This window comes from Camelus dromedarius, chromosome 2, assembly GCF_036321535.1.
Source record: "Camelus dromedarius isolate mCamDro1 chromosome 2, mCamDro1.pat, whole genome shotgun sequence".
In the NCBI taxonomy this organism is placed as follows: Eukaryota; Metazoa; Chordata; class Mammalia; order Artiodactyla; family Camelidae; genus Camelus; species Camelus dromedarius.
The window spans coordinates 21,725,588-21,749,457 of record NC_087437.1 but is presented as its reverse complement, the minus strand read 5'-3'; the positions used below and the strand labels follow the sequence as shown (position 1 = coordinate 21,749,457).

Genomic DNA, 23,870 nt, shown 5'->3' with positions numbered 1-23,870 from the left:
CCAGGTTTTCCCAAAATGCTCCCTTGGGAAGAAAACATTTTAAAATAATTTCTGGGAGAACATGTTCTCAACAGCATTCTTCAACATTTTCTGGGAAAAACAGTCAGTTAATCAGCAAAGCTTGCTGGTATAAAACTTAGGGATAAATGTGTCTCATGAAAGGCAAACACATTCACATATCTATGATTCACATCTACTGATCAAAATGTACGGATAGCATTATATGTGGGGGTGAGTAAAAAGAGAAAGCAAGTATTTCAAACACGGGTCTGACAAAGATTTTCCTGAGGGGGTAAATGTTTACTCTGGGTGGGCCCTGAGAAGTAAGGACACTTAAAGGTGTGCTGTGGGTGTGACAGATACTTCTAAAATCTTGGCTTGGAAAGCAAATCCTAGTATGTGACTCATTTCTGAAAAGTATTCCTTATAGAAACAACTTCTAAGCAGTGTATTAGTAACTTATGGGGATGAGTTACTAGGGACATACCTGTCTAAAAAAAAAAATAGTAAACTAAATGGGAATCTCAGATAAAAACCTTAAAAATCATCTAGTTCAACCCCCTCTCTTTACAGATGAGAAAACTGAGGCCACACCCTTGGCTCCTCAGAAGACAAGAGTCACCAAGAATAATGGTCTCCACCAGAGTGCAGGAAGTAAACATTAGGAAGAAATATTAGGAAATGAAGTAAGATTCACAAATATTTAACATACATATTTTTCACTAGCATCCTAAATCTGTCCTTACGATGGACAATCTCATGTCACAAACAGTTTAAGGGATACCCCAGGAAAGGAGTGGACTTTCCACAAAGTAGGAGCTGGACAGAGCGACGTCACTCCTTTGATCACTGTCAGCACATCTGACAACCTGCCGTTTAGGATGCCTGGTTGAGGAGATAACAGACTGTACAACCAAGCTGATCTCAAGCGCATCTTTGCTAAATGGGCACGTAGCTTTAAATGATGCCTGCAAAGTAACTGGGTCCTGGAAATACACCGATCATATAAGCATAAGAAAATGGAGGAGCTGACACCTCTGCTCCTAGTATGTCTTCACCAGTTACTTTAAAAAATAAAACAGAGGCACATGTGACAAGCTGGACAAACAAATCAAAACTATCAAGACTATGTAAAATACAGCTTCACACCGTCACTGACAGTAAACAGTGCCCTGTGTATATGCTGTACCAAGAGATATTAGTTAAGGGTACTACAAAACCCTTCTAATTAACAAAACATTTTCTAATCACCTTATTCTTTCAAATTTATTTTTATATAGGCTCCAGTATCTATAACATATATATTAAGTAGCACTTGACTATAATAATAAATTAAAAATAGATACCTTGGAAGTGTTGAGTACACAAAACACACAAAGCTTTTTTACCGATGGGAGGACAATGAAAAAGACCTCAAGGCCACCGCTCCCAGGAGAAACAGCTCAGCTTCCCGGCTCAGCTGGAACAAGTAAAGGGATAAGTCTTTCCACTGTTTGCCACTTTGGTTAATGACAGCTTCTCTCTTATCCTAAAGGACTGGGAACTGGGTTGAAAACATTTGGAAGGAAAGAGAAAGAAGGAAACCTAAAAACCTTAATTCCAAAGAATACAGTCAGAGAAGGCCAGTATGGGGGAAGGTATAGCTGAAGTGATAAAGCACATGCTTTGTGCGCAGGAGGTCCTGGTTTCACTCCCCAGTACCTCCACTTAAAAATAAATAAATAAACCTAGTTACCTCCCTCCCCCTACCAAAAAAAATCTAAAAGAAAAGGCCAGTAAACTGGCTTTTTACAATTCTTAAAACAATTCAGGTCCAGCCACACTGCACGTTAGAGATTAAAATCAGCACTTAGAAGAAAAAACAAGCCCCCCAGGCGCTCAGTGGAATATATTCAGGAATTCAAGATGTATGCGCCTGCAGTGCACACACCCAACCCCAAGTGCTTCTCCTTTCTCCACCAGTTCGGATTACTGGGGTCCTAAGCAATAGGGCCGTTCACAGCATTGACCGTAAGTCAGCGTGAACATTGACTTTTTAAATGGCTAGATAAGTCCACGCCATTAGCAACATCTGTAGCTACACAAAGTAACATAATCAGGGTAATCAAATGTCATGCTTTGGGTGGTAAGCTGATCTAAACTGGGGATCATAGAGGAATGTTATCCCCCTCCTCTGCAAGAACACAATTGAGCTTGTGGCCCGTTCACTAGGAAAGGATTGGCAAAGGGTACAGCCTTTGTTGGACTCTGGACATAATACAGGAAAGGGAATTCTGGCTCCTTTGAAGCAAGCCATTAAGGGTTTAAAAAAAAAAAAAAAAAGAATTATGTGGAATTTGTCTATGGTACTTATTTTCCAGAGTTAACCATTCATGATGTGTTCATTTCTCTAAGAGCCACAGAGTAACTCTATCTATGACGCCTCCAAATAAATGTAAACGGCTGACTGCTTCACAAAGCTGAGCAGATAAGCCTTCACTCTCTACTTAGCTTTGAGAGCTCAGGTCACTGCACAAAGGGAACACACTCAGCTTCTTAAAAGCTGGCCTCTTTTAAGAAAATTCAAGAGTCTTTCATTCTTTGGCAGTAAGATCTATGCAAATTGCCAGTGGTATCAGTATCCAAGTTTCCTCGACATGTATCATTTAAGACCTTCTCAGCTTTACATGGACTGCGAACTGTTCATTTTCTGCTTTACTAAGAGAAGAGCTCAGGGAAGGCAGCTACAGCTTCCAGGACTCTGTGGGGTAAAGACACGTGGTTCTTCAGCCAACTTTAGCAACCATTAAAAGTGCTCGCAGTGGAAGGCTACATGTTTATTTGTAAAGAATTCATAGGAAGCTCTTTCTGAAAGCCTTCAGTTAGCCTCTGTCCCAATTCAATGAAACAGTGAAAAAAGCTTTTAAGCAGGAGTGCTATCTCTAGGTATATTGTGGTAATTTAAAAATGTAGAAAATAAAAAATAATGATAAAGAATTTATTTCCATTAAGATGTTTCCCTTGGACTCCAGATGGTCGCCTAGAATCACGCCACAGCCTTAGCACTGGCAATATCCTCTATACCACTTGTTTTCTGTACCTGTGGGATCCCTTTAGAAAAAAAGAGTTCTGCTTCTCCATGATTAAACTACAAACTGGAAGAGCTGTTTCGTCAGATTGAAAGGATCAGGCTTCGAAGCAACAGTACATATCCACTCTAGGTGACATAAAAAGACTATACTCAGTCACTGTAGCATTTTCCTAAAATTTTACATATATTTCTAAAGAGACAATTAAAGCCAAAATGAAAATTATGAATTTAATTTTTTAATCTAACCCAGAATAAACCAAAACGGTCCTTTCTTACTTACCTAACAAGTATTGCTTAAGAAAGAGTTTTTAAAACAGAAAAATTAAGAGAATTAAAAATTATGTGACCCTCACGCCATGGTCACTATTTGCACTGATTATGAAAAGTCACCTAGAATCCCAAAGCAAGAATGCGCTAAAACAAACACCACCCGCCGCCCCCGGGAAACATGAGGGGATTTATCTCAATTTAACAATCTTTTTTTTTTTTTTAAAAGCAGCTCTAGAATCTGAGGCTTCTGTATTATTGCTATTAACGTAAGGAAAATTGTGCATACCTGTTTCAGCAGGTGTTATCACCTAAGATTTGGAGGTCCAAAAAAACAATTCGGGAGATTCAAAATTCAGTCTCTCTAAACTGTATCTGTCCTCAAATAATCTGCCAAAGTCAGTGTTTGACCAAAGAAAACGAGCAACTAACTCCACGCTTAAGTCTTGTGCCTACTACCACAGATTTTAATCTCAAAAAGAACTTGGTCTCAGGTAGAAAGGCCAATTTGCAATGGGTGTGGTTTGGAACTATAAAAAAAAAAAAATCAGGAGGCAAAAATGTAGATGTCATCACTTTATCTGTTTGATTATGACTGTAGTGCTTAAAATACACTTTTATTCACTTGATATATATACCAGGATATTCACCCTTTAGATTCCACTCAAGCAGGTCTTTTTCTTATGGAATGAGACTCCCTGTCCTATGAGGTCTTATGTTACTTTTATAAATATTCTTTTGCCACTTTAATTTTGAAATGGCAATTTCTTTTTCACCATGTGAAAAAACATTAAGCAATTACATATACATGGCGATTCCTAAAAAGATTAGGAAATTGTGTTAAACTTAAAAAAACAAAAACAACAAAAACCCTATACCTTACTGAATTTTTTTTTTATAGTCACTGGACTAATTTCAGTCAAATGTACAAAACCACCTTTGAATAGTCACTAGAAACATATAGAATTATACAGCCTTAAAGCTAGAAAGTGCTCTCAAGGGTTATAGTCCAATTCTACTTTTTCAGCGAGGTAAGGATCACTTATAAAGTCTATAATTTACTTTCACCAAAGGGTTAGTTCTCTGAAGAGGAAGTCTGAAACACTTTTTATGATGGTTCTATAAAAGTGAGGAATGGCTATTATAAATCTGCTTCCTAAAGCGAAAGAAAAAGTTAAGGGTTCATTATGTCACAAGCCAGTTTTAAAAAGAAAGTATGTACTGTATAATTCCATTTATATGAGATTCTAGAAAATGCAAACTAACCCACGGTAACAGAAGGTAGATCGATGGTTGCCTAGAATGGGGCAGAAGGAAGGACAAGAGAGATGAAAATGTTCTGCATCTTGATTGTGGGGATGATTGTATATACTGTCAAGATATATCCACTTTAAATGGCTACAGCCTATTAGACCTAACTTATACCTCAATGATGGTTAAAAGCACATTGGTTCAATCCCCAGTACCTCCATTAATAAACAAACAAACAAACAAACAAACAAACCTAATTACCTCCCCCTCAAACAAGAAAAAGAAACTTCCCATACCATTAAGCATTTTTTGGAAACATGCCTTTCATGCTTCATAATGGTCCACCTTATTATGACTTTACCATGACTTATTTACGCACTCGTTGGTAAGGTGGTTTCCAATGTTTCACACTGAGAAACAATGTTTTGACATCCTTTAACACAGAGAATAAAGAGGGGATGAAGTTGTACCCTGAATCCAAGTTCTCTAACATTTTATACACTTCATTTTGCTACAATTTCACTTTCCACTCTGCCAGGAAGGTGGGCTAGACAATTAAAATAAGCAGCATAGCGGCTGCCACCTTTGCTGACAATAGTTTTTTTTCCCAAATACCTACTATGACCCTCAACCAAAATTCCAGTGAAAATATACTAATTTGATATCAATAAAAACTGTGTAGAAACTGATGTGGAGTCATTGATCAGGGCCAAGTGCATGGTGTAGTTTTAACAGCTTGTGAATATCAAGGCAAAAGGACTGTCTGAACACTTAAAAATAGTCAGTAAATACTGAGAAATAATCTGATTCAAAGTTGCTTATATAACTCAAATTATTTGATAAAACAAAAGTATTTAGAAAAGAATTTACTGTTCCATGTTTAAATGAAACTTTGGGGCAGGGGTGACATTTTAAAAATCTCTGTAAACCCACATATCCCTCCTTAGGAATTTGTTTAAAAGTATTTTCATGATAATCGTAAGAATTTTTTCTGTATCTTACAAATAGTCCATTTCTCAACCTTCTAAAACATCAGGACAGTGACTACCCTTGAGAGTAGTAACCACTGGAAGGAAGCAGGAGGATTTCTGGGGGTGCTGGTAATAATTCTGGTTTCTTGATACAGATGCTTATTTCATGGGTATATCATTTTATAAAAATTCATCAACTTATACACTTACAATATGTACATTTTCCTGCAAGTATACTATACATCAATTGAATATTCAAAAACAGACCAAAAAAAAGTCTGTTCCTTTACCCCCAATATACTGCTAGGTGATCTGACAGAATATGAATTAATATGTTTATTAAAAGAGGATTGGAAACCTCATCTCTAACAATCCCAGTTTTCCTCACTTAAATTAGACATTCCTAGCATTGCTCTTTTTGCCAATGACACTATAAGGAAACAATAAATACACATATATTGCAGAATTTTGGTGTGTACGTAATAGAATCACAATCACTCAAATTTAGTACTTCAAATTGGAAACGAGCAGAACTCTGTGTGCCCCACCAAGTACAAATGCCCCTGTAAGTCCCCTGCCTCTTGTTTGTAGAAAAGCTGAAGTCTCCCAGGCCTCCCAGAGTCACAATAGAGCAGGCTCAAGTGGTTAATGATTAGGACTGTAGAGTCGCAGACTCAGTGTCTGATGACAGAATGGGATCACCACTACTGCTCATAATAATCTACATCTTTATGGGCATTAGAGTAATTGTAGCTTGCTCTGCCCAGGTATGTGAGCAGACAACTAAAACTGTCAGCACAGCGATGCTACAGATCTATGTCGACATCTTCCATCTGCAAATACAGCACCTTGTGTCAGCATGAAGAAGTTACAGAAGATGGACCTTCACCTCTAATCCCATAGAAATGGAATGATGTCTGACAGTGGGGATTTGTAACCAGCTCATTTGCCCCTGTCTCTGTTCGTTCATCTGTTTTCCTCAGATCTTAAACATAAAGATGAGATCACTAGACAACATTTAGCCTGACTTCTGACTTCTGCTCTACTGAATGTACACAATGCCTTGCCTAACCTGTCGATTCTTTCCCTGGTTTAGAAGGAGTAAGAATGAAGAATTACATAACTAAAGAATGACCAACTCTCTACCCTAACTGTGCCTTAGTAAATCTGCAGGTTTACCCTGAAGGTGCGGGCAGACCATGCAGGCAAGAGAACAAAGGAAGATTAGGAGAAGTCAGCAAGTCTGCACACAATGGAAAAATGACAAAGAATCTGACCTCCTATCTTAATGATTAACTGAGATTTTTACCCCCATTTTTCTCTTTAAAAATTGTCATGGCTGAGCAGAATCTTCAGAGATGGTCTCTGGACATGAGTCCACCTTCTCCCTAGATTGCCAGCTTTTCTGAAAAAAGTAACTTTCCTTTCCACTGACACCTGCCTCTCGATTATTGGCTTTTGAGCAATGAGCAGCCAAACCTGAATTTGGTAATAAAATCAATTCAATATGTAGTTTTGAGTACCAGCTATGCCCAAGATGCTACAGGGGCTTCTTTAATGTTGTACAGCCTTATGGAGGCAGATCCTAGAGAAGAACTCAAAAAGAGACTTCAAAAGACCAGGAGATGGCATGGATTCTTTTTATCATTTTAATTCAGTGTCTAGAAAAATGAGTAGATACCATACCTTCTAGCACGTTGGAAAATGTTTCCCAGAATGAGTAGGTGTCAAAGTTGGTCATAAATATGTATTATTATAGATAAATGGGCAGAAAGCTAGAAGGGCAGACCAGGAAGTCGAAAGGGTGCAAACAAAGTTGTAGAAGCATAAGAGCAGGTGGCACATGATAACTACAGGAAAGCAAATATTCTGGTTGAAGGAGGGTGCCTATTTCCTATCATCTTTTTTTTTCTGAATCTAAATTACCAGAGAAGCAGGCACAATGTGAATTACCTCCCTTTGCAACACATAGAGGTAAGTGTCGCTGCAGCTCTGCTTGACTGTACAAAAGTCCTGAAACATCCTTTCCAAAACTTCTTGTTTTGGAATCTGGCCTTGAGATGATCTCAACTGAGAAAACTATCCAGTTGAGTCCCATTTTCTCATGCACATCAACATTAAATGCCTGAAGGCCCCCTGGCAGTGATAACCACTGCCGTCTTATTTGTCAACAAAGGCAGACAATGAGTCTGTGACAGGCAGAATAATTCCCCCAAGGGGCCCATGCCCTGATCCCCAGAACCTGTGAAGTTGCAACCTTCCATGGCAAAAGGGAATCTGCAGATGCGATTAAGGATGCGTACGGGCCTTGGGAATAGGGTAGATTATCCCCAGTTATCTAGACAGGTCCAATCTCATCACCTGTGTCCTTAAGAGCAGAGAACCCTGCCCTGCTGGGTGGGAGAGATGAAACAGAAAGAGGAGAGACGTGAAAGCGTGAGAGGGACTGTTGCTGGCTTTGAAGATGGAGGGAAAGGTCATGAGCCGAAGAATGCAGCCCTGCTGACACGGTATTTTAGCCCAGTGAGACCCAGGGGGCATCTAGAATCTGGGAATGGCCTTCAGCTTACACTCAGGAAGAAAACGGGGCTCTCAAGCCCACCACCTCAAGGATCAGAATTCTGCCAACACCCCCAATGAGGATTCTCCCCTAGGGCTTCCAGAAAGGAACACAGCCCTGCTGACACCTTGTTTTAGCCCAGTGAGACCCATATGGGACCTCTGACCCACAAAATTGTCAGATACTAAATTTGTGTTGTTGACGCCACTAAATTTGTGGTATTTTGTTATGGGAGCCACAGAAAAATAATAAAAGCTTAGACAGTTTTACTCCAGACAGGGTGTTCTTCTCACCTTGGCCTTGGATTTGCCCACAAGAGAGAACAGTTACCCTTCGGGAGAAGCAAAGAGGGAAGACGAGTATATCTGGCGGAAGAGGCCAATGTTAGCTTTACAATTTTGCTTAAATAAATTTTCCCTCCAAGAGAATATATGTACATACACACTAGAAGTCAAATATTCAGTCTGCTATTCAAATAGAAGCTTAAAAAGAAAAATATGGCAAAAATTAAAATATTCAAGATTTTGCCAATAATGATGAACAGAAGTGCCTTTGTCTTAACCATACCTGGTAGGCTGGGGCCAGGGGATCACTGCAGTAGACATTAAATGCTACCCAGCAATGAGGTGTGGTGTTCTCACTGGTAGTCACAGGAGCAACCCCTGGAGCTTAAATAATGCAGATTCCTGGATCTCATCCTCCAAGGTTCTCAGTCTCATTCGGAAGGGTGGGGCCCAGGAATCTGAACAGGATCGGAATGAAGAATTTCTGAATTCTGTCCCCTAACGAATGACTAACATTGCTGAACCATTCTCCACTTCTTCCACCAACCACTGGAGACTTCTGCTGGTCTCACCAAGATCCAAAAGGCAGTTCTTGTCAGGAGTTAGCCCAGGGGCTAGCCCATCTAGGAGACAAGATAGTTAAGGGTACAGCTTTGATATAAACAAACCTGGATTTGATTCCGCTCCTGCCTCTTAATGAGGGAATGCTTGGGGCAAGTCACTCAAGTTCTCTGTACCAGTTTCCTCATTTGCATAAAAGGAATGGAAGACCTACCTGCCCACAGGGCTGTTATGACAGATTGAGCACAGTTCTTGGAACACAGTAACTATTCAGCTATTGTGATTGTAACATGACCCTAATTCCATTTCTGGATGAAGTTAAAGCAAAATATTTATGAACAGAGGTAGTTTGAATCCTTTTCATCCCTGTAACAGTGTCAGGAAAGATTAAATATTTAATGGAAACAAGCTTCTACTCCAGACTGCATGGAATTGAGCGTGTTTACAAGAGGCTGTGTTGAGGGGGGAAAAATAAAGGGAACCATAATAAAATAAAGAAAACCATAATACAACAAAGAGAATCCATATTTGTTGAGGTTATATATACCTAAGGAAGCATGATTTTCTAACAAACCTCTAGAAAGGTTACCTGAAGCAAAAGATGTTTTTCCCAAGCACAAGCATTTAGGAAATTTACCTCTTTTCTCACCTTAGAACATGAAATGCCAACTAAATGGATTGTTGAGACAACTCCTTGCCATCACTAAGTATTTCAGTCACTGAGCCAGCCTCCATTCTGATTTGAAGACTGAGAGTGAAACTGAATTTCCTGCTCAAGGTTACAAAGCAAGATAAATAATCTCAACCTCCGGGTGAATATGAGGGACATAAATTATCACATCGCTGAAAACTACACACGATTCAATCACATGAAAATGAACAGATGCAAACAGGAAGGCAACAGCACAGCACTGCTGAGTCCATGCTGATGACATCTATCACAGTCAAATGGCCTGGAATTGGGGGTCACAACTAGAAAAACGAATCAGAGACTAAGAACTTAATTAAGAAAATACAAAATAAATGACAAACAAGGTCCTACTATGTAGCACAGGGAACTATATTCAATAGTGTATAGTAACCTATAATGAAAAAGGATACATATATATGTATGACTGAATCACTATGCTGTACACCAGAAACTAACACAACATTGTAAGTCAACGGTACATCAATAAAAAGTAAGTAAATTAAAACAAAATAAATGATAAATTAACCGTAAAAGATGATGTTGAAAGAAATATAATACCTATTCTTTATTTTCCTCTTGTATCTTTTAGTGCTCTCTGCTTTCCTTTTTCTCTTTTATCCTTTATAGAAAAGGTGGGGGTGGGGGTGGGAATAGCTCAGTGGTAGAGTGCCTGCTTAGCACGCACAAGGTCCTGGGTTCAATCCCTAGTACCTCCGTTAAAAAAAAAAAAGTTTAAAAAAAAAAAGGAAAAAAGGTAGGAAACATTAACAGATGAGAAAAGGGCATCTGAAGAAAATCTTTATGTCTGCACCTGCTGGTCCTTCTCAGACTACTGTCCTCTACACGAGGGGAGGCACGATTTGATTATCTGGTGGGGAGACCCATTCAGGGAATCTTTGCTTCCAGGAGGCCCTATTGTTAAAGCAGCACTCTGGCCTCTTTCTCTGCATTCCCTTCTCACTCTCCTCTGAACAAGGGTAACTGATTCATCTCACTCGTGAGAGAGTAAGTGTTTTGGGTCCACTGAACCTCCTTTCTCCACTGCAGTGATTCTCAAACTTTAACTGCAGCAGAATCCTAGGGCTCATTAACACATAGACTCTTGGGCCCCACTCCCCAGAGGCTCTGACTCAGTTCACCTAGGTTGGAGACCACAAATGTGCATTTCAAACAACTGCAGAGGTCATGCTGGTGCTGCTTGCCTGAGAGGCACCATCTGAGAACCACTGCTCAAGTGGGTGGGGCTAAAATGCTCCACATCGCTGTCCTCACGTGGCCTGCCCTTTCCCTCTTCGGCAGCAGCTTGTCCCCAGGATGCACACTGTCCTCTGCCCCCAAATGGTAAGCAACCCAGAGGCAACTGTCCAGCACTTCTGCCTGGGATGGGGTAGGTAGAAGTTAAAATTCTGGGAGGAAAGGAATGAGGAAGACCGTTTGGCCACACATCTAGCCTGCAATCCTGACCCAGCTCCACGAGGAATAAAGTTGGTATTTGGAGCTCTATGTAAGAGGCCTCTATAGATTTCTCAATCAGTTCAGAGAATAAAGAGAAGAAGAGTATGAACTATCAGCCTCCTCAATCTAAAAGCATCCAGCCTAACAATCATGGGAATGACAGGGAATGTGACTAAGAATTCCAAAGGCCTCATTCTGGAAGCAGAGTGACCCTGTCTTGTCTAAGCCATAATGCTGGAGCCATACAGCATCAACTGTGCATAATGAATAATGTTCCTGCTCCTGGAACACGGAGTTGCCACCAAAGTGGTGTAAGTGGAGAGAAGAAGATACAGAGCCTCCAGGAAATTCAGCCTAGATTACTTCTCTAGGTCAGTCACCAATAAATGTTCGGACCAGGCTGGCTAACTCAACAGCTCCATCCCCACCCACAGCAAAGCCCTCAGGCTGTTCCTCAGCACCTCAGGCACCTCTTGGCCACCACTTCCAGCTCTGCTTTGCATCCCTGGGCCTGGCAGCTCTGCTCCAGTGCCACGTTCTGCCCACCTACCCAGATCCTGCAGAGATGCGTTTGTGTCTCAATTCTCAGATGGTGCCCTGACTTCTTCCAACCCTGCAGTGTAGCCAGCGCTGCCCCACATCAGCTCAGCCCCACTCAGCTCCTGGGATCCCCATCTGGACTCAACATCGCCAGCCCCTCCTCCTTTAGGAAGGAAATCGGGACAGCAGAAGGTTTTCCTTAAGAGCAGAAAAATTACAAAACAACCTCATCAGCCAAACAGAAGAGAGAATAGGGTGAAATCCATGCGGGTCTTACATTCTGTGGCCTCCAGACTCCTGGGGCACCCATCTCAGGGCTCTGGTAAATTCTTCCTCACCAAACTAAGGGCCCCCTCTGGCTGCCAAAGGGACAAAATAGTACCATGGGCCAAATCCTGCCTGGACACATGCCCTCTGTGGCTCATTGGGTGTTTTCTAAATTTTGGAGCTAATATGTAAAAATGAGGAGATTCACATAAAATTCAGGTTTCTATTTTCTCTTTTCAAATCAGAATCTCATTTTTACATACCTGCTCCAAAATTTAAAATTTAATTGCTCAGCAATCCTGAGCCCATATTTCCACATGATGACACTGGGCTAGGCCAATGACAGTTGTGCTTTTCAGGTAAGGGGTAAACATTCAAGTTGCCCACAATCCTTACGGTCCCCTACCCTCCCAGTTCTCCCAAGGGCCTTTCTTCCACAGAGCATATGTGAACCGACAGTGGCTAAGCACAAGCTCTGCCACTGTGAATTTTCTCAGATATCCCTAAATTCAAATTAGAGTATGGAGGGGAGGGGAGAGTATAGCTCAGTGGTAGAGTGTGTGCTAAGCATGCAAGAAGTCCGGGGTTCAATTCCCAGTACCTCCAATTAAAAATAAATATATAAATATACCTAATTACCCCACCCAACAAAGAAAAATACAAATTAGAGGATTGTGATCTTGAAAGAAAGAAATATATGTGTGTTTTTTTTCTCTTCAGCAAGTGGTGGCTACCATTCTGAGTCATGAAGAGAGGAGAAGAGAGGTGACGAGAGAATAAAGGAACTCAAACTAAAAAGGCCATCTCTTTTCCAACATCTCTAGTTCTCCAGGACTCCCTGAAAGAAAAAGTAGGCATATCCTGTGTTGTTATAAGACACAAATTCCGTAATCCAAAGTTACCAGATGTAGAACTTTATGGCCTACTTAATGATAAACTACATATAAAGCAAATAAAAGTTTATTGTTTTTGGAAAGGTCCTGTCACTTGATGGCCTTCTTTATTTCGCAAGAAGCTGGAATACAGAAAAACGCAGAGGAGAATTATCACCTAATTAGGAAAAGATCCTTGTGCCATAATAGTGTACAAAGATCTTCTCTCGAGTCACCTGTTACTTGCATGCACAGTGAACTGGCTGACAGCACTGCTATGCCACCATCAAACCACTGCAGTGCCACCGCCAGAGACACGCCCCAGAGTCACACAGGTCTGGGCACCTTTGGAATTCCTGGTCTTTGCCCAGAAGATTAGATTAGTGAGTCAGTGTCAAGGTAAATATTTGCTTTTCAAAATTCTCCCTTCTCTGTCTCACTTCTCTCCCTGTAAGGCCAGCACTTAAATGGCAAAATAAAATGTGTCACACCTTACTTCTCTTTTCTTCTCAGAGGACTCCCAGGACAAGAATGGCTTTTGCAGTCCTTTTCCTCCTGGTTCAACATAACACAGGTCCAACAGTAAGTGAGGGAAATGTTAAATATTCTGCTAGGAGTCTTTCACAGGTTATGTTCGCTTGAGATCTAACCTTTTCTACTGATGCAACATAAGGAACAAGGGAAGTTAGGCTAAGGCTTATATCTATAGCAGCATGGCCCGCCAGAAGCACTAACAGTGATTCCTCCGGAATCTGATTTCCAGGTTATGAAGTGCTTCCACACAGTGTGTCACAAGCAAGAGAGTATTCTATAAACCCTACATACAAACATAAAGGGTCTGTATTACGATTTTTGAGCCAGACATGACGCACCATTCTATTGTGAATCATGCCCTGCCCTGATTCTCAGTTCAGAAAAGAGGAGGATCTCAGCCCACTGTTTACCCTAAAGCTAGAGTCTCCATTGATTATCTCTGCTCACGGACAGAAACAAGTTAAAATTAAGTCAATGAAAACTATTAGTATAGAGTAGTTTGCTTCCCAAATGTCTCCTTTTGCAATCACATGCTTGCCTCTTAGGGAAAAAAAATATTTTTTAATCTTTATTCACCATTCCTATTTTTTTACAGTGTAATTAAGAAATACAGTTTAGTTACTTTCACGCATATATTGCAGTACCTAGGGAGACATAATGTATCAGTAGGAGTCCTGACTCTGGAGTCAGAATCCTTAAGAAGAAATACTGACTCTGCTTCCTATTAAAATTGCATCAACTTGGGTGAGTTATTCCAAGTCTCTGTCTTCACAGCGAAAAAATGAAGATGATGATGATGGTAACACCAACTTTACAGATTTTGGGGAAGGATTAATTTTAAAAAACAGCAAAAGACTTAGACATATGGTAAGTGTCTGATAGATGTTAGCTATTATTTTAAATATTGGTGATTCATGATTTTCACAGCATTAGCGGTCCTCAAAAGTAATATAACTGTGTATACAATTGTATATTATGTGTATACACACGTATATGTATATGTAGGCACATAATACATATAGGGGAAGGGAGGAAAGGGTGAAGAAATCATCTCAATTTGCAGAAACGACATTCACCAATAATTGATGGGAGACTTGTTTATTGAATAAAGGCTTGGATGAAGTTAATGACATTTAAACACTGCACTTGAATAATTTAAGTAATCATTAAGGCAGTTCACTACCCATTTGTGAGAAGAAAACCATACAGAGCATTACAATTAAACTCCAACCACTTACATGCATTCTTTTTTAGAGATTCTGTGTTTTTTTTCTTTCTGTTTTTTAAAAGAAAAAAAAACCCTACAGAGCTGGTTCTAGACCAGGGGTCAGCCAACAGCCCTCCAGCCAAATCTGGCCCACTGCCTGCTTGCATACTACCTGTGAACTAAGAATGCTTTTAGATTTTTGAACAATTTTTTTAAATCGAAAGAATAATAGCTTGTGACATGTGACATTAAGAAATCAAAATTTTAGCACCCATAAATAATGTTCATTGGAACACAGCCACGCTCATTTACTTACATACTATCTATGGCTGTTTTTGTGCTGTAAGAGCAGAGCTACGTAGTCGAGACAGAGACCATATGGCCTATAAAGCCTAAAATATTTCTTATATGGTCCCTTACAGACTAAGTTTGTCACTCCCTTGGTCCAGACTATTGTTTCTAAGAAAGGTAAAGACTGCTAGGGCCTAGCCCAGTGCCCGGCCCAAACCGTGTTCAGTAAATATTTGATGAATGAATATGGCATCGACATAAAGAACCTGAGGTGGGGCTCCTCTGTGCTAAAGAGAGTTGTTCTCAAACAACAGAGAGCCTCTTTCACACAGAGAACAAGAGAGGACTGCTCCCATCTGTGCAGCCCATCTAGGGTCTCTGATATCCTGTAATTCCAATGGCAGAATCTGAGGCCACAATGAAGTACAGGGAAAGGGCAGATCATAAGGATAAACTAAAGAGGAGTTCTGTGTTAACCAGCAGTAGATTTTTAAGGGGAAAAAAATGGCATCACAAAAACACAACCAAAGAGGATTAGTTTGAAGGAAAAAAATGTACAAACAAACAAAAATCCTATGGCCCTAAGCCTTAGTTCACCACAAGCTTTTTTCTAGATAGGGCTGCTAAAAAGGTCTGCAGAATCTTAAGTTGCATCTGTACAAGTATAAATCCAAATCACAGTAAATATTGGGTCTCACTGTTACCTCTGCTGGTTAGAGCACATCCAGAGTACAGAGCCCAACCTAGGGAGCCTCTGTGTATGAGAATATAGTGACAATCTGGTTTCTAGAGGAGAGCTATCAGCATGGTGATGGGTCTAACCTAGATACCACTTCCAAGGTTAATTGATGGAACTGGAGAATATTTACCATCGAGATAAAATCACAGCCCTCAATCTGAATTCATTTAATTCATGTAAAACTCTTAGAATACCTTACTAAATACAAGCTTTGATCATCAGTACCATCACCTGAATAATTATCATATGAAAGAAGTAAACTTTATTGTCATCCTCTTAGAATAGCTTTGATATCCACAAACAGGTATCAAGTCACTGAATCAGCTGTATCTAAATCATCAAGTAATTATCACATTTCAGAAGGCTTTTCTCTCTTTACCTGGAGGTTCCCCTCCCCCAAACTAACCAGTTCTCTGGTTCTAAAGGTGAAGCAAAGACATTTACTGTTCACTGAATAGCCTTGTGCTCCCCCTCACTTCCAAGCAAGCTCATGTGATTAGTTCCAGCCGACCAGCTGTGTAGAAGTGACCTGTGTCCCCCAAGGCCAAAGCAATTCAGAGCCAGTATGTGATCCAGCTCCTCTCCCCCTGCTGAGACAATCTGTAAGTCCCACGTTAAAACAGCAAAATCACAAAAATCACAGCAGCCTGGGTCTTTGAGTCACTGCACGCAGAACAGCTGCCCTGGAGCAGAGCCAATGCACACTGACATTTCTGTGAACAAGAAATCAAAGGAAATATCAGGGTTGATTTGTTACTGTAACATAGCCTACTCTACCTTGACTCCTACAGAAAGTCTGAGCAGAAGAAAACCTTGTATTCTGTGATCAACCAAGTTGGGCCATTTACAAGGATTCATTCGCTGAATTAAGTAGGGAAATTTTCCAGACCTTCCTCAGACAGGTAATCCGTACAACTTTATTACTTCATTTCAAGTGCATTCACAGATTATTACTACATCCTCTCCTATTCAAAGGTAAGGATTGAAAACCAAATCCTCTATGCCACTCACTTAGCAAGAAAACTTAAGATCTTACTGAGACATACACTGAGTGATGCCCCTTGAGCAATGTTCACTGAACGATGTAACCCCAGACAAACCGTAGCTGAACATGCTGTTCTTCCATGTGGCTCCTGTCTTGCTTTATGACCCTCGGGCTTCATTTTCAGAAGACACGGGTAGCAATGGAGTTACTGCTCCACAGACAAGATGGTAGAGTGCCCCAGGCAAAGCTGGCTCAGTTCTCTTCTGTTAGCACTCAACAAGTATGCTGTTAATCGGACAGCCTGATTTCGGTGGGGCTTTGAGCACAGAGAGATGCTATCTTCTCCAGCTGGCAGTAAAAATATCCAGTAAGATAAGGACTCCATCCTGTGCCCTTTGATAACTTCCTGATTTAAAAACACTGGAAACTCTGGAGCCTGGTCTGGCAAACAGTAGGATATCAAATTCCACAGCCCTGGGTTCAAATCTCATCTCAACCAACAGCTGCGTGAGTCAGGCCAAATGACACAGCCTGTCAGAGCCCCAGTTCCCTGCCCCCTCCACAAGGCAACTGGGAGGATTACTGGAATGGATGTGGGTGGAAATACTCATTGCACGTTGGACCCTTGCCGCCTCACACTGTGGAATTCTTAAAGTCAATCGGAATTTCTATTCACTTTATGTTTTACTACAAGAAAAACAACATTCTCGGGTACATTTAAAGAAGAAAAAAACATATATATACACCTTTGGCTTTACTCTTAGATTAGATGCTGCCTGACAGTCACAAAAATAAATTCTGTTACATAATCTGATCCTCTTCCAATGCAACGATGACGATTTTCCAGTCGTCGCTAGGAAAATATAGCTTGAGTTAAATTTCTTCTCATCTTCCTGAGGCAAATGAACTTTTAAAATTCCTAAGAATTCCCTGTTAACCATACTTCTGATTTCCAATTCTGATTATGTAAGTATTTTTACAGCCCAAGAAGCTAAAACTCAGCTAAATGTAATGTGGTATCTTAGATGGGATTCTGGAATAGAATTGACTTAAGGTTAAAAACTAAGGAAATAACAATAAACCATAGACTATAGTTAATAATAATGTAACAATATTGGTTCATTTACTATAACAAGTGTACCATACCAATATAAGATGTTAACAGTAGGGTAAACTGTGTATCAGTGTGGGGGCATGTGGAAATTCTCTGTACTAGCTGCTTACTTTCTCTGTAAATCTAAAACTGTTCCAAAAAAATTAAGTTTATTAATTTTAAAAAAAAGTCACCATTGTGGGGAGGGTAATAGCTCAGTGGTAGAGCACACACTTAGCATGCAGGAGGTCTTGGGTTCCATCCCCAGTACCTCCATTTAAAAAGAAAAAAGTCACCACAATGAGACACCACTTCACACCAAGATGGCCATAGTTAAAAAGACAGATAATAACAAGTGCTGGTGAGGATATGGAGAAACCAGAACCTTCATACATTGCTCAGAGGAACACAAAATAGTGCAGTCTGGAATAGAGCAGTTCAGGAAAACAGTCTGGAAGTTCCTCAAAACGTTAAACATCGAGTCACCTATAACCCAGCAATTCCACCTCCAGGTATACGCCCAAGAGAAATGAAAACATATGTCCCCCCAAAACTTGTTCACGAATGTTCACAGCACATTTACTCACAATAGCCAAATGTGCAAACAACTCAAATGTCCATGAGCTGATGACTGAATAAATGTAGATCCACACAATGAACTATTATTCAGCCATAGAAAGTGAAGTACTGATCTACAACATGGATGAAACTTGGAAACGTTATGAAAAGTGAAATAAGCCAGACACAAAAGGCTACATACTGTATGATTCCACTTATATGAAATGTCAAGATTATGCAAACCTTAGAGACAGACAGTAGATTTGTCATTGCCTGGGAAGAGATGGAGGATGACTAACAGAATTTGATTTACAGGAGGGAGCATTTCTGAATAAAGCATGATCCACCAAATGTTAAAACTGAGGAAATGAGGAGTGAGTGCTAAAAGATACAGGGTAATGGAAATATCTTAAAAATGGCTTATACTTTAAATGAGTGAATTGTATGCTATGTGAATTATACCTCAATACATACATAAAGCTATTAGTTTAAAAACAACATCATGTGCACCAGGAATACTGAAGGAACACATTTAATCCTATTCAAAGACCAAGATTTTGACAATGTCTGATTGATATGAAATCTTTAATTTCCCTGAGAAGTCTTGCTGCTTGATTTTGTAACACCCTTAGTGTAATGCCTAAGAGCATAACATAATGGGATGAAACTGTGCAGGCACATGGTTTGAATGAGCCTTTTCAGAATAAATGAGAAACATATATAACAAAAGCCCTCTCGAAAGTGTGCCTGAGATATGAAAAAGGATGCAAAAAATATTCCCACCAATAGTTAATAATAAATTAACTTACAAAAATGAGTACTGTTGTGTACTCATTTTAGTATACTACCTCAGAATTGTCATTTCCTCTGAATTACTAGAAAATTACAGTGTTTTCACTTCTTCCATTATTTGCTGCCCTAGTCCTATGAGAAATGTAGTATTAACATTGCAGAAATACTTCAATTAAGGTTTAGCCTCCCACAGCACAATATATAGCACTTAGGTAAGATACAACTCAGTAAAAATTTAGAAAGTTTAATCTTTTCATCTGAAACATTTCCTGATGTACATTAATAGGAAATATAATAATTTTACAAACCAAATTACTTTGTTCAAAATGAAAGAGATGAATTGTTTTCCCACATTAATCAAGTCTAATTTCAGGAATCAAGAACTGGATTACTGTTAACATTAGAGAAACTGTAAAACCTAGGGTAGAATAAAGTTAACTTTTGGTTCTTGTTTCATTTAACTGCAGATAAAACAGGTATCCAAGCCTCTAGCAGATTAGTGCATTAATATACATTCCTGGGGAGGGTACAGTTCAAGTGGTAGAGCGCATGCTTAGCATACACAAGGTCCTGGGTTCGATCCCCAGTACCTCCTCTAAAAATAAATAAAGAAGTAAACCTAATTACTTCCCCCCCCCAAAAAATAGCAATATAAATAAATAAATAAATAAACATACATATATGTATATATATTCTTTAAGCTTCTCTATAAGCTACCCCCCTACTCACCTCTAATCTGATTTCTTTTAAAATAATAAGAAATACTTCAAGAGGAATATAACCTCAATTTACATGTCAGTTTATTTTAGAGGTGAATCAATTTTACATACAAGCATTATCTACATGTAACACATTATTATTACATATCATTATTGAAATCATTTCTGGAATTAGTTTAGAGCACATATGAACTGACAATGAGCCTTATACTTTGAATACAAGCTATGCAGCTATCTCTTGGATAAGGCGGGGGTATCTCTCAAGATTTACTGCCAGTAAAACACAGACCTAGGATTAGCAGTCTGAAAATAAGGCACCATGGGTCTTAAGTCTCTACAAGCAAGAAGCTACAAAATATTAAGTGGGTGAGGTGGGGGTGGGTACAGGTTCATCCATTCATTCATTCCATTTTTCTTCCATTCATTCAACAATTTATTAAGTGCTTACTTGTATAGTAGGCATTCAAGCAATGGTGATACAAAGTGAAAAAGATACAGTCCTGTCTTCAAGAAACTCACACTCTACGTGGCCACAGATGGGGCCACAAGAACTTAGAATAAATCTTAGTCGTAGAAGATTTTGATCCAAAATGTGTATCATATCTTCCCTATTTTATCTTACTTAATCCACAACAACAAAAAAAAAAGAACAACAAAATACAAACAACAATAACAACAACAAAAACCCAGGTTCAGACAGGCTCAAGGACTTGGAGATTCTCCCACCCACGGAGCCTCTCGGCTGTGCCCTCTAGTCCCCAGAGACAAGCTCCTCTAAACCAGTACTCAACCAGACACCTCCCAATGTATATAGATAGCTAAAGTGTTCCAGAGACACCACATGGCCACTCACGCTTACCTTTGGAATCATTCAGCACTTGAAGTCCCTTGAGAGTATTTGTAGGACACCATACTTTCAGCCTTAACTTTTGAATTCCTATCTCTTCCCAGAACAACCCTGAACAAGCAATATAATCACTAGACCGAACGATTTATTCATTTTTATCTCATTTTTATAATTTGTCTCTCAGAAATTGAAGTTGGATGGCCTTTTATATGTTACATATTTTTGAAAGACCCAGAAGCCTTTAATCATGGATTAACTTTTGCAAGTCTGTAAGATGACTGAAATACACATATTGAAATCAGAGCCAGGAAAAAAACATTTTTAGATGTTTTTCCAAGAGTACCACAGTTCCAAGGAACCACAGATCAATGCATAGTAAGAAATGGGAGATTCCTCCTCTTCTGTTGTGTTTGGGGGCTAGGAAGGACCTGGGAGTGAGCAGAGGTAAGCTTGTGACTCATACTGCCTATAGAATAAAGTCCAAACTCTACAACCTCATACTGAAAAGGTTCCACAATCCTCCCTGAACACCTTTCCAGTCTTACCTCCCTGTACTTTCCAAAATGAACTGGAGAACTCGGCTCTGTCTGTACTTGCATTTCCCTGTTGCATCTCCATTCTGAGGTTCAGCTGCCCCTTTGTCCGCAATGCCTCTCTCCCTATTACTCTCCCAGCTGCCCTCTCGGCCTGGTGAGCACCTGGCCACCCTCCACTGCCCAATTCAAATGCCCCCCCTCCTCCATTATTTTCTTAAAGTAGACAAATGCTCTTTCTCATCAGATGGTTCACAAAGATAGATAAAACATCAAAAGATCATCATTCTACATGAACTAAGCCAGAAAGAGAAAGAAAAATACCACTTATATCTAGAATCTAAAAAAATGACACAAATGAACTTATTTACAAAACAGGAAACTAACTCATAGGCATAGAAAACAATCTTGTGGTTACCAGAGGGGAAAGGAGGTGGGAAGGGATAAATTGGGAGTTCGAGATTTGCAGATACTAACTACTATATATAAACTAGATTAACAAGTTTCCACTGTATAGCACAGGGAACTATATTCAATATATTGTAGTAACCTATAATGAAAATGAATATATGAGAACGAATATATAGATGTATATATATGACTGAAACATTACGCTATACACCAGAAATTGACACAGCATTGTAAACTGTACTTCAATTTTTAAAAAATGAAGGAAAAAAAAAAGAAGATTGCATAAACCATCATCTCTCAACCCTGCCCTACTAGCCCTAATTGTTAAAATGGAAAGTGAATCTCTCTCCTCAGTTCTATCACCTTTGGTTTCCATTATTCTCACAGCACTTAGCACCAGCTGCCCTAGACTGGAGCCATAGATTCGTGTATCTTAAACCTCCTACAAGACTGCACTTTTCTGAGGGTAAGGAAGGAACTTCCTACAATTGTCTATGTCCTCTGTCTTAGCTCAGAGCTTGCAAGCTATTCCAAAAACACTTATTGAATGAAGTTTAACATTATATTCAGGTACACAAAATAAAATCCAAATATATATTCCTTGCATATACTAGTCATTCACACTTGGTTTGGATCAATTCCTAACCTCGTCTAGGTGATGTTGGCTGTTCAGCTTTCCATGGTTGGAATGTCACAGTGGCTGAACAGCAGTTATTTAAAACTATGGAATGCAAGAAAAGGGCTGGTTTCCTGGGAGAACTAGGGGGTTGGGGTGGGGGGTGGAGTGGGTAAGGAACTTCCAGAGGGCAGCAAAGGGCACAAGGCAGCAACCACTTGGTAAAAGACACTAATTTAAAAAGAAAATAACAACAAAACCTGAAACATCCATTTTATGAAGGTAGGACAGTTAAGTTTTAAAAGAAAACCATTTTTTCTAGCTCTCCTCTCTCAGTTACATGATGCTCTGGTCCAGTGGCTCTCAAAGTCCCAGAGCATCAGACTCAGCACCACTTGGGAACTTGTTAGAATGAAATTCTCCCGTCCCATCCCAGCCTGAAGAATGAGAAACTTGGAGTTGGGACCCAGCCATCTGTTTTTTCACAGGCTCTCCAGCTGATTCTCATGAGTGCTCACGTTGTAAACATAGGAAAGGACCTGCATTTTCCTGAACAGGCCAGCTCCATCCAGTCCCTATCCTTCCCACATGGAAGGCTCTTCCTTCTATCGATTCTCTGCAGACTGAGCTCATATTTTCCTTTCAAAGCTCAGCTCAAAAGTCCAGACACCTTCCTCAACCCACTGAACAGAATGAACTGCTCTCCACTTGGGCTCCCCCAAAGCCACATTCTGCTCTTCCTCCTGGTGCTCCCTCATGTCACAGGCTATCCCTGTGTCTGCCTCCCCCAGCTGACAGAGAACCCGTGAGGACAAGGACCACACCTCACTCATAGTGCTACCCCCAGCATAGCTCCCTTTCGTCAATCAAATCCCTTCAATTTTGCAGAGAAGGAAAAAAATTATTCATCTGCAACAAGCCTCTGACTGACAATGAGAAAGATGCTGAGAGGCGTCCAACCCCTCTCTCCACAATGGAGATGAATAAATACCCTGTCATGAGAGATCTGAAGTTTAAGTTGTTGAAGGCACCTCAGGGAACAGAGAAATCACTTATGGCTTAGCCATAAACACATTTAGGATTTTACAAAAACCAGATCTCAATTTCAGAGAGAAATTATTCTCTCTGGTCAGTAAAAGACTGATGGGAAGGGCACTGTATTTGGGGTAGACTGCCGCTCCGTGAGGACGGGAACCCCACATCTGTCTTAGCTGTCTATGGTCCCAGTGCTGAGCCCTGACATTCTGACAGATGTTGAAATTAGAAGACACAGATGTGAGCTCCATCTCTGCCATTTCACAGCCAGGTAACTCAAGCAGGCAAGTCATTCTCAAAGTCATGGCCACTTATCAATGAAAGGCAGTAACGTCAGAACATTATTGTAACAATAAATACCTCACCTCCTTACCTTATGGTTTACTAATTGCTTTCACATTCACTATCTTGTTTAATCATCAAACCCGTAGCTGAAGAGAAGGCCTCTCTTCTCGTGGGGTCAGAAACAGATTCCCAGACTTTGACTTCTCATCTGTGACTCTGATCAGAGGTCAACTGATTTCAGATATCTAAACTTTAATTATCCTAAGGGGTTCATTTAGATTGACCACTAAACATTCCAGTTTTCTCAGATTACCTTTTTTCCACTGATGGTGACCTTGGGGATTAACTCGGGCTGTTTAAGGATACGGAAAGGGATCAGGCAAATTGCTGCTACTGTTTTTCCAAAATTATTTCACCTGCATGACAACTTCTGCTA

At 40.0% G+C, this 23,870-nt stretch overlaps 1 protein-coding gene across 5 annotated transcripts in view; it reads right to left on the bottom strand.

Annotated features, from left to right (window-relative positions):
• PLS1 (plastin 1) overlaps nucleotides 1–23,870 on the bottom strand; it is a 96,895-nt gene that overhangs the window by 66,143 nt on the left and 6,882 nt on the right. The window contains exon 1 of one of the 5 annotated variants that reach the window (XM_064491804.1): nucleotides 21,100–21,176. The exons of 2 other annotated variants lie outside the window; for them this stretch is intronic. The gene's annotated coding sequence lies outside the window, so the exon portion shown is untranslated. Of the gene's footprint in view, nucleotides 1–1,346; nucleotides 1,366–3,626; nucleotides 3,746–21,099; nucleotides 21,177–23,870 lie in introns of those variants that run through there. 2 more of the 5 variants (XM_010976819.3, XM_064491802.1) reach the window with 2 other exon arrangements.